We start from the raw sequence: 10,273 nt of genomic DNA, 5'->3' as shown, positions 1-10,273 counted from the left end.
GACCATCAAATATTTGATCAAAATAGTTTTTTTGCAACACAAAAACTAACAAAGCCAACTGCATTTAAGTTGTTTATCTGAATAGAGTGGTGGAGGATATTGTTTTTACTTATAGTATTGAAGTGTTGTCATTTTCCTACAGGAATATTGTATTTTTGGATGTCAGAAACATGTTTCAAGTGTTTCATTATTCGTGTAAGAACTTAGTGAACTTACATATTATTATTTATTATGGCAGTAGTAGTAATTTATTATTCCGAATTGCTTCAAATTTGTGTGCATTCTTGTATTTGCATTGTGTAAGATTGGCGCTCGACAGTAAAGGTACTTAGAATAATTGGTCAAGGTCTACGATCCATGATAATATTTTATCCAATATCCGTTGAATGTAGTAAACAACTCATTGAACAATAGCAGTGTTTGATTTTTAAAATTTATATGTGTAGATACAGGTACCACCTAACTACATAAAGATGTATGATGTTGTTTGATGGTTAATTCTTATTGAATAAAAAAGTCTCTATAATATTGGGGTGTTACTCTCATATGCAGACTACCGACATATTTCTGCTCACGTATGCGGTCTACCTTGTAAGACGTAGATCGCATAATACCTATACATATTGTTATACGCCATGTTTATATTTTCATAATATTATAATATATGTTTATTAGCTCAAATTTGAAAAATATAATGCATTAATAATAATATGTATACATAAAATAAATGAAAAACCTCAATATAAAAAATAATAACAATATTGGCAATATTGGTTATAAGTTTATCCAAGTTAAATCTGTGGGACTGTAACATGGGTACATATGTATAAAATATTATGCAAATATTACCTATGTGATATGTCTATGATCAGGGGCGGCACTAGACATTTATTTCTGGGGGAGCAGGATCCGGGCAAAAAAATTTTCGGTGGGGCAAATATATATTTGTAATTTGTATATTATTGCTCTATATTTGGATTTTCCATAATACTTTTATTAATGGGATTGATATTTTGGTATATCCAGCTATTAAAGACATTTTTTGTAATCATATAAATCAGACACTAATGTAAAAGAGAGGAGTAGGTAAATCAATAGAATCAGATTTCTGTAAATAATCTGAAACAATTTGTAACTCATATAAACTTTCACAAAATAAGTGTAAACAAAATAGAAATTCAAAATTAATATGGTCTAAAAGTGAACTAGCTTCTAAACTTTTTTCACATTTTGTTTCTAAGCTAACTCTATTAAGTAAAAGCAATATTGGTACTATTGGTAGTGTTCTTTTAACAGCTATACAAGCAGCTATTTGGCAGATCCATCTTGTTTCTGAAATACTTTTTAGTTCCACACATTTAGATTTTGGACAATGTTTTTTTTGAAGTTCAATAAATTGAGTGTGCACCGTTGATATACTCATAAAATTATATATTTGTTGAAGCAATATAAAAAACATTTTTACTTCTGGAATATTCTTACAAATATCAACAACAACTAAATTTAATCTGTGATTATAACAATGAGTATAAATAGCTTGAGGTACTTGACGTTGGAAAATTGCTTGAACACCATTAACATTGCCACTCATTACCGCAGCCCCGTCATAGGTGTGTGCTATACAATTATTAATATCGATTGAACAATTAGCCAATGTACATTCGATGTAATTAAAAAGTGCTTAAGCATTTAATAAAGAACAAGGTACAAATCCTAAAAATCGTTCATTAATTGTATTGTTATAAAAATACCGAACCATGATAGAAAGTTGTCCAGATGAAAATGTTATCTGTGCCATGACCGTGGTTTAAACACTGTAATAACAATACTACCACGAATAGCAACTTCTCCGAAATTATATTACTCCAACATTGTGATTAGCAGTTGTCCCATAATTGATAAATTATAACCATATTTAATACTCGATGTGGTGTTTAACTGCTAATCGGGGAAGAGAAATTTCACACAATATTGTGATGGGTAATATAAATATATTATAAATTTTCATTTGATCTCAAACAGGTAGGGCAAAGGTGGGGCTAAACCAAATTTGGGTAGGGCACTAGCCCCACATTGCCCCGCCTTGGCGCCGCCACTGTGACTATGATACATGTTTTATTGTTCTACATCTTTCAATCTTTATTGGATAAGAGCAAACCGCAAACCGATCGCCGAAAATCATTGCCCGACAGACTCGAATACTCGATCCGGTCTTTGCCTTGTAGTGCCATCCCGGAAAAAAAGAACAATTTACGATTGTTCGGAGAAAACTACATTTTAAAATCGAAAATAATCATTTTAGTTATTTTGTTCTAATTTTATAAAATTAACCACGTTATACATCATCGATTATTATCCTTATACACCACTGGCTATGATTATTGGTTAAATTTTTTTTTATTTTTACCCATTACCCATTAGGTTTAAAATTTACATATAGTAAAATAACATATATACAGTAAAACCTTATAACAGAATCGCTCGGTACCAACTGATATTCCCGTTCAGGAGTTTCCTTTTTAGGGAGACTAAAATATACGGGATATAAATTATTTAGGACTATTAAAGGACTAAGGAGGTTTTACTGTACACCTACCTACTACTACTACTACTACTAGGTCAATAGAAATATATTAATATGTACATTATAATATATTTTTTGGATATTATATACAATTTAAATATAATAAAAGGAGAAATTACGTTCATTACAAATATACATATTTATACGACCAGCATGTACACAGTTCCTTAAAAATACTAATCTTCATCTCTATATTATATTAAAGTCAATATAACTTGTGGTATAATATAAAGTAAAATAACTTTTTATTACTAGAAATTCCTTATGTAGACATTTTCATACGTTTATGCTATTATTTGAGTGAACAAAATCTAGTCTGTTGACAGTCACTAAAGTGTCAGTGTTTTTAATAATATAAAAATTTGAAATGGAAATTTTTAAATCCAACAAAAGGCGGTGACAAAATACCTTTTAAAAGACACACATATACAGTTAAATACATTGGTATAAATCATATTATATGGAAATGTTCAACAAAAAATACTACAAATTGTCCTGCAATACTAAGGACTAGTATCTTGAAAACTAACCATTCTGTGACAATAGGACATTGGACATAATCATCCTGCGAGCAAATCTGAAGTAAACGATATGATAGCTGTGTCAAAAATGAAATTAGCTGCAAAGACATCTTGTGCAAATCCAGTCGAAATTTATGCTCAAGGTGTTTCTGAGTTAGACGAATTAAGTCAAAAATGCCGCTTGAAGAAACCACTAAAAGAACACTAAGAAATCAAAGATCAAAAGACAATCCTGTAGATCCTGTTAATCTTAATGATTTAATGATTGAAAGTAAGTACTAAATAACTATAAGATAAGCCTGGGCAATTAAAAAAAAAAAAAAATTAATTGAGTTAAGCTAAGTTAATAGAAGATATTTTAAAAGTTTAAAGTTTCAAAAATTCAAATATGCTTTAAATATTTATAACTAATTTGAAATTTCATTACAGAGATATTTTACTTTCTAACCCCTTATTTTACATATAAATATAATAATAATTTAAAACTCAAATTGACCAGGTAATATCAGATTGTGTAATTATATTTATTACTTAATCCAATTAGTAAAATTAGGTGACATAAATATAACATATTTAAAATGTATTCAACTTTCTTTAAGTCTTGTACCAAAGGTTCAGTTATGACAGCTATATCAGAACATGTTTTGGGAAATCTAGTCAGTAACATATTATTGTAATTTATTTTAATGTAATAATTTGACTTATTTACAAAATTGACTGTTATTACTGTTATTACTTTTTTACAAGTTTACAGTGTTACCAGTGTTAAATAATAATATTTTGATATCAATAACTTTTTTTTTTGTGATAATCAATTACTATATTTTTGAAAATTGTTCTTTTTTTCCGTGTTATTTTTTTCTGTTGTTCTTTTTTTCCGTGTTCTTTTTTTCCTTGGTATTTTTTACCGATAACCGCCAGTTCCATAGTCCCGTCATTATATTATTATATTTTAAGGTAATAGGTATACTACTATAGTATTATGATAATGAGTAAGTAAAATAAATAAAATATAAATCTATTAATACATTTTGTAATAAAAAAATTCATCCACTGCAGACTGTTGTGTTTACTATGAAACATGAAATTAATTAATTTCCTTAAATTATTGTAAAAAATAAAAATTACCTATAAAATGGACCAACGAAAAATTGTTTATTTTTGTCTACATGTGAACGCGTATCATAGAATTCTATGCGCGTATTTTCGGCAATATAAGCGAGAATGCGATACTATAATATTATAAAACTATGACTGGGTAATTTTAGTAGCCTATCTACGACGCCGTGATGATTATTAAGTTTTAAATTTTATAAATGTGAATAAAGTACCTAAAAATGGAGAAGTTTCGTCGCCGTGCACCAAGGTATAGTCAGGTAATATCTGAGTCAGATTTAAGTTCACGGATATATACTCTCGTAATGCAACATGTAAATTATATAATATTATATCGAAAAGTGCATTGAAACTCGCATTAGGTATACCGTATACATATTGACTCAGAGGCGCAGGTGGCTTGATCATGCATTTTGTGGTTCACTGAACCACCAACATTTTTGGGGTGGGTGTTATTTTAATAGGTAGGTACCTGAAGTACTTGGTAATCAGTGTCCGGTATAGACGTATAGGTAATATAAAAATGGTTAATTTGATGGCCAATTCATTATTAGTAACAAATAGATATAATCACATTAACAATCAACTTATGAAGTTATAAACAGCTTTATGACGAAAATATAGTCACATAAAGTATGAGACAATGTGACATTACTTTGTTGTTAGAAAATCGCAAACAATTGTATACTATAATTGTATTATAATAATGTCGTTATTACTGAACTATTTTCTTATGTGAAATTGGCTGAAATGTAGTCACTTACCTATACTGAATTCAACAACTGATGTGTCAAAGCTCTATCAATTTGCTTTTGTGTATAAGTGTATATTGTAGACAAATTTGAGGTTTTTTATTAATTTGAAAAATTCGTCTTTTTCCTATAATTAAGACATTTTTTTTTCAAATTAAAAAACCTCAATTTTTTTCAAATTTAAAAAAAAAATTATTTCATCGACTCGTTATAAATAATGCTTTTTGGTGATAAGAAAAAAGCTTGTTATTGCCAAAAATTGCCTGTTTAAAATTAAAGAAAATGTTGATATTGATGATATTAAACAAGTATAGTTAGGTACCTACTGAAGATGTGTACCCAAAATATGTATATAAATTTCTATATATTGTCAGACATATTGTTGCTTCTTACTCGTTGCGAATATAATGTCGCTTTTGTATAGGTTTAATCTAATCACATAGAGGTATATGCACGTCACATCGCGCATATACTTCCATGTGATTTGAATAATATGTTACTCTATGGTATAAATAGTCGTATCACAGAATAAGACAATATTATAATATATAGTCGTATACTGACGAGGCAATCGCGGCAGCTGGGAGGATCGTGTATATTGACGTTGAAGCGAACTATGATATACATTTCATTAACCGCGTATTTTAGTGTAATTTTTTAGCGTCAAAACGCAGAATATCAGGAGACCACGGTAAGTTTTTCAACTTCTTTACTATAATATTCTGAGAGTACAACTCAATACCTACCAATTCATCGGAGACCTATTTCTTTTACAACAGTTTTGGTTAATGATAAACGTTTTGTTGACAAAAATAGTATGAGGGGAAAGCATGGGCGTCATTTCAACTTTTTTTTGTTGGTGCCAAAATGTTTGCAGACAATTCAAATCATTACCAGGTCACATAAACAACTTTTTTGGGGGGAACGGGGGTAGGGGGTCAAGTAGGGACAAAAACTGTAGAATATTTGTATAGTTTATTTAATATGTCACTTATATTAGTATGAAAATATCACAATATTTTTAATATTGTTGACGAACTATGTAGGTACTTTTGATGTATTTATTTTATATTGTGGATACCAGTGTACAGTGGTATTTACACTTGGTAAATAAATGTATGGGTATATAAAACACCTTTATAATAAAATACCTAACCGAACCTAATCCACACATTTTTTCTCTCTGCATACTCAAAATATATAATATAGCTAGCTTAATAAAACCAGAAATTTAATACCCTTCTTCACAATGTTTGTGTTATGATTTTATCAATTATAATATTGTGGGACCACAAAACCACATCAAACATTCTTGGAAATTAAACATTAGTAAAATACATTTTTTTTAAAAAAATTATAAAATATATAATATGTATAGTATAAAACACTTAGGTATATCGGCATTCGGCGGATATATTTATTGTTGGCAGGCCAAAGAGGGTGTTTTAAAAAAAAGTTGGTGCAAATGTACACTTTGCACCCCCCAAATGACGCCCCTGGGGGAAAGATAACGAATTTTCAACTGGGAAAAATTACGCTTCATTTTTAATTCGTCATCTTACCCCCCACACGTTGTTTTGAATATTTCTTTATATTATTTTAAACAATTTATCACTTTTAATATTGTTTTTATAATTATTATTTATTAATTAATTAGTAGGAGAGATACAGAGGTGAGAGACATTATTATTTCATTTTCCCTATAATATTAAAAATATTTAGTTCATTCAATTTTAGTAGGTAGGTATATCATAATATTATATTATAACAGCCAATATAATGGTATTAATATTTTTAATTGTTCATATCTAATGTATCCGAATCGTAATACTGTAATGTGATGTATAATAATTATTATTATTGTTGTTTTATCACGTTGACGTGCCACGTTAAGACGATTTTAGTGCTAAATTGAAAAAATGATTTATTTGTCTAGATAATAATATTGATGATATCATTATTTTATGATTGAAATCGTGAACAAAATATGTAAGGACGGTACAAAAAATGGAATAGTAGCACCCTCGCGCACTGAGGTATAGGCAGGTATTATCTGAGCATCAGCTCTAAGTTCACGGATATCGGGATATAGGTACACACCATAGACTTATAACATAAGTTATCTACCTATTATAGTTTATAAGTCTATGATACATACACACACACGTATACAGTTACAGCATTTTATTATATAGTAATATATCGAAAAGTGCATTCAACTCGCACAAAAAACAACTATTGTTACTCGTTACGAATATTGTGTATCATAATTCATAATATTATCCGTACGAGTTGAATGATTATTTTATCGATTATTGTTTCAAAACAATTATTATAAATAGTTTAAACGATTCGAATAATATGGATTATAGTCAAGTTCAGAGGTGAAATCGTCATAATTATACAAACACGAATATCGTTAACAAAATATTATTTTCATTAAGTAAATATACAGTCATACAGATGAGCAATGTATTGTTAAATTTAAACTATGTAGATTTATTTGTTTTGACAAAATAATAGAAATGTTCCCAATGTTTTATGTAACATTCTCTATGCATATTAATTTGGAATAATTATACGCAATTCGTATATTATATGTGTTGTGATAGTTTGTGACAATTGCGATGTATATACGATGTGTTATTCATTAATATAATTAGTTACATTTATTAATTTGTTTTCTGAGTACCTAATTGAATTTAGTTTAAAAATTAAAATACCAAACGTTACATTTTTATAAATCATAATAATATATTATAATAGGTAGCCAGTTCAGGTACCTATTAATATTTTTAACTGTACATATTTAATGTAGGTATCTGTATTACGTTAATACGTTACCTATATTATATTATAATAATTATTATTCTCAATCGCGGTATCAACAATCATGTTGACTGTTGACATGTCAGGTTAAAACGATTCTAGTGTCAAATTGAAAAATTAGTTATTTGTTTAGATAATATTAATTGTTAAAGTCTACACTTATATACTATATATACCTATGGGTAATACAATAACAAGAATAAAATAAATATGAGATAAAAAAAAATAATAGTTAATCAATAATCTATTACATGATAAAATCAATTATTTTGTAAGTGTCAACACTCAATTTGAATATACCGTTATCGTCGTTGTATATTTGAATCCATCATTCAAGGTTAGACATAATAGGTTCATTATTCAACAAAACGCTAGTGATCATTGTTGAAAGATACAGACTTTTTGGTTTACTGTCTGGAAAAAAAACGCTTGCCAAGTCGGGGATCGGCATGTAAACTTTCTTGATTTTTAAGTTTTAGAAATTTATTAACTGGTAAACAAAATTTCTGTGTGAACAGCCACAAAAAATCATTTTCATTTTCATTTAGTGGGGTAGATCTCCGAAACCGGAGAGCGGATTTCGTTGTTTGGGGTCTTGTTAGATTTACATTGGTTAGGATAAGTGCGGTGAAGATTTTCAGAACTTTACCTTAAATAGTTAATTCACTACAGAACAAAAAAAAAAATTAAAATAAATTTTATTGGGCGTTTTTTGATGTTTTTTTTCTGAAAAATTCAGACTTTTTTCATTTCAATTACTATACTTAGGTACTTGATTAAAAATCAAGAAAGTAAAATACTTACCAACAAAAAATAATCAATTAACCTAACTGTTCACTGGCAATCATAATACTAGCGGGCTTACAATGCCCACTGCCATTTTATTGAGTTTACGCATTATATTGTAAATTATTTTGTACTCTGATGACCTAGGGTAAAAATAATTTTTATTCGTTTTCTTTCTTTATAACAACTAAAATAATATATAATATTATATGGCTAGTGGCTAGTACTGGCTACACAATAGGTACATTGTATACATAACTACCTAGTATATTATGCTTGAGTTCCCGAAAAAATGTAAATTAAGAGGGTAGTAAATATTGCGTCCCACTAGTGGACTATGTAAGTATAATACAAACTATCAACATCGATTGTGTACCAAAACATTTTGAACAAATTTCAATTCAAAATTTGATAATCGTAGGTTACGGACGTAATTATTTTTTAAATTTCATCATGCAGTATAAGTACATGCTCGTAACATAATATTATAATGTGGCAGGTAAATGTATCTACAGCACGAATTCTGTTGGGTATGGAAATGATGAATGGAGTAATTTTTTTGTTTTTTATTTAATAATTTAACAGTAATAATGATAATAGTGGAATATTTCAAGTTTATACGACTAATATTTTATTAAATAATTACGATAAAAGCTGATTTTTTCGAAATTCTTTAAATACTCATAAAAATTAATGTGGCTTTATTGCTTTAAGTTAAACTATTTATTTTTGATTCAAATAAGAAAAGTGTACTTATGATGTATTTTGTATTATATCAGTATTTAAATAAAATTATACATTTTATGAATTTTTAACTGTACATACAACTTGTAAATGTTTGTGATTTTGACGAATTATATCCATTGGCGTAAACATGATTTCTGAAAGGGGGGATCGTTTTGCAGTTATCCGAATTTGTTTTTTTATCCTTACCCCATAAATATTACAATTATTATTGCCTTGGCCCTGCAGATCACAAACTGTTAGTTTATGACGTTCATTGATTCGAAGGTGTTTATATCGTACACGAATTCGACAATCATATTAAAAATAAATAAAATATGGATATAAATTTAATGAGAAAAAAAGTAACTATTAACATTCTGGGAATACTACCCGTTAAAATTAATGAAAAATTATTTAAGTACCTACTTAATTTACTATAGTATATAATATCTACCTATAGATACATTTACATAATATATCATATTTAAACACTTTACATTGAGCATAATATCAAATTATACTTATATATATATAAGTAGTAACTAGTAAGTACCTATACAGGGTGAAACAGGAAAACTGGGAAACTGACAAATGATATATCTTTTACTTTTTTTACATCTAATTTATTGACTCTTACACTACAGTAAAATATATAACTATTTTTATTTTATAAGAATGAAAATAAATCTGTTTAAAATTGTCATTGAAAAATTCAAAATAGCCAATTTGTGGATCTGGGTATTAAAAAAATTTTGATTGTAAAAACATTTCTTTAAATCTTGTAGTTTAATTTTAAAACTTTTTTGAAATCTCATTATTTTTGTTAAGTAAAGTTGATCCAGTTGTATAAAACTAAAATTTAATTCAAAAAGTATTTACTTTTTTTGAAATTTTACAGGAATTTTAAATAAAAAAAGTAAAAATAATTAATTTTCAAATTAATGAGTTTTATTTTAAAA

General features: G+C 27.8%; 1 pseudogene; it reads left to right on the top strand.

Annotated features, from left to right (window-relative positions):
• Positions 1-2,951: 2,951 nt before the first annotated feature.
• LOC132944102 (uncharacterized) lies at positions 2,952-3,843 on the top strand (annotated as a pseudogene).
• The last annotated feature ends 6,430 nt before the right edge of the window (positions 3,844-10,273 follow it).

The sequence above is a fragment of the Metopolophium dirhodum genome, chromosome 5, assembly GCF_019925205.1.
Source record: "Metopolophium dirhodum isolate CAU chromosome 5, ASM1992520v1, whole genome shotgun sequence".
NCBI classification, from domain to species: Eukaryota; Metazoa; Arthropoda; class Insecta; order Hemiptera; family Aphididae; genus Metopolophium; species Metopolophium dirhodum.
This window is presented reverse-complemented; position numbering and strand designations above follow the sequence as displayed.